The following is a 2,144-nucleotide window of genomic DNA, read 5'->3' as shown; positions in this document are numbered from 1 at the left end:
GGAATAGAGTTTTTTTGTCCTAAAGTACTTCTTTTCACCATGCCCCAAGCTCGCACAAATCTTTGACGGAGACCTTGGGAATCGTTATCATAGTCAAACACCGCGCCTTGTATAATTATTTCATGTGGACCATCTCTTCGAGCACAACCAAACTGACGTAGGGCTAAAGCAGGATTATAAGTAATACCTCCTCTTATCCCCATGAGTGGTACATTAGGGAATTCTCCACAACGGTCAATGATGATATTGTTTTCTTTGAAATGAGGACACCAACGGATGTCTGAGTGGGAGAGCGACATTATCCTTTGAGACCATCTCAAACTTTGCTCATTCTTCAAGACTGACTGAGGAAGGTGCGAAATAAACCACCTGGATAATAAAGGTATGCAGCACATGAGAGTCCCTTGCCTCTTCATAGTACGAGTGTGAAGGGAATGCAGAATATCGCCGAGCAAGGTAGGCACAGGGTTACGAGCGAGAAATATCTGAATAGCATTCATATCTATGAATTGATCTGGATTAGGGAATAACACCAAACCATAGATTAGTAATGCTAGAATCTCCTCGAAAGCATGGACATTCATGACTTTTAAGAATTCTCGGGCCTTATTCATCAGAAATTTGGCAAGTAAACCCTTAACTCCACTTCTTGTTACCCAATTAGCTTCAATATCTGACTTTGTCATGTGTAAAGCTGCGGCAACTTTTTCGGACCTCGGAATCTTTTCTAAACCACTGAAAGGTATTTGATCAAGAATAGGTATCCCAAGCAGCTGGGAAAATTCTTCTAATGTGGGCACCAACTGATAATCTGGGAATGTGAAGCAATGATGTTTAGGATCGAAGAACTGAAATAGGACTCTCATCATATCTTCTTTGAAACCAGTGGTAACCAAATCGAGGAGAGAACCATGCTTTTTGACGAACTGAGCCTGATCAGGAAGTTCTGACACTAAATCCTTGAGTTGAGGAGAGATGACTACAAAATTTATCCGGATAGTCTTCCTGGGAGCCATAGCCTTACAAAATAGAGCCAAGTTAAATCCCTAAGTCCTCGAAGTGATTAGTGCAATGTCATAATGTTATGATGTTATGATGTTATGATATTATGATGTTATGATATTATGATATTAAACAAATAACAAGCATAAGCAAGTCATACAACAATCATTCCTAGGTTTTAAGGCTTGCATGAGTTCCATAGGTAAGTACCCTCCCCACTGAAGTTTGGTGGGTTCAACCTGTCTTAGAATAGTAACCGGGTTCTAGAAGGATCTCAAATCATTGACCTTTCCTTAAGTCCACTTCAGTGCAACACCAAGTGGTTGACCGAAGCTTCCCTAAAGTCCAATCTCAAAGAGTGTAGTATCGAGTCTCAACCAACTCCAGTCGGAACCGAAGCCAGTTATCTTACTACTTTCTAATGGCCAGGATGAGTCAATTAGGGTTCTAAAGGTCTGGTTAATGCTTTGATGACACCACGCGGAAGCCAAATTTTTCCTCAAGTAACATGAGGAACATCAGGACAACCAAAGTGTCACATTAACCGTAGCCATCATTTTGACCATTCCAGTATACGCCGGATAGTCGCGATGATCTATTGCTACTTACCTAAGGTACACTAGATCCGGGTGTAGGATCTTTCACTCAAGAATACCCAAGCAATCCCTTAAAAGTAAATCAGACAATTTTAGATAAGTGATCTTGTTTTTAAGGTAACCTCTCTTTTTAAAGCATCCCCAGCAGAGTCGCCAGTTCTGTCATACGGTGAACTGGACTTTTTGTGGTTTTAATCGAAATGTCGCGGTTAGCAAGAGTCGCCACCGACTTTTCTTTTATCCAATAAGGAAAGGTGGAAAAGAACAGGAAAGACCTTAATTTAGATTTTGGGTTCGGGAGGTACATTATACAAAGGGAAGGTGTTAGCACCCTTTGTATCCATGGTTATCCATGGGCTCTTAATTGCTCGATCACTTATATTATTTTTGTCTAAAAAAGTGTTTGTGAATTGTTTGGAAAATTGTTTTGAAAAGAGAATTTAACTTTGTAATGATTCTTGTATGAATGTATACAAAGTGGTTATCCCGTTTTAGTTTTGAAAATTGTTTAGAAAAATATAACTCGGTAATGATTCTAGTATGAAT

Source organism: Lathyrus oleraceus, chromosome 6, assembly GCF_024323335.1.
Source record: "Lathyrus oleraceus cultivar Zhongwan6 chromosome 6, CAAS_Psat_ZW6_1.0, whole genome shotgun sequence".
In the NCBI taxonomy this organism is placed as follows: Eukaryota; Viridiplantae; Streptophyta; class Magnoliopsida; order Fabales; family Fabaceae; genus Lathyrus; species Lathyrus oleraceus.
This window is presented reverse-complemented; position numbering follows the sequence as displayed.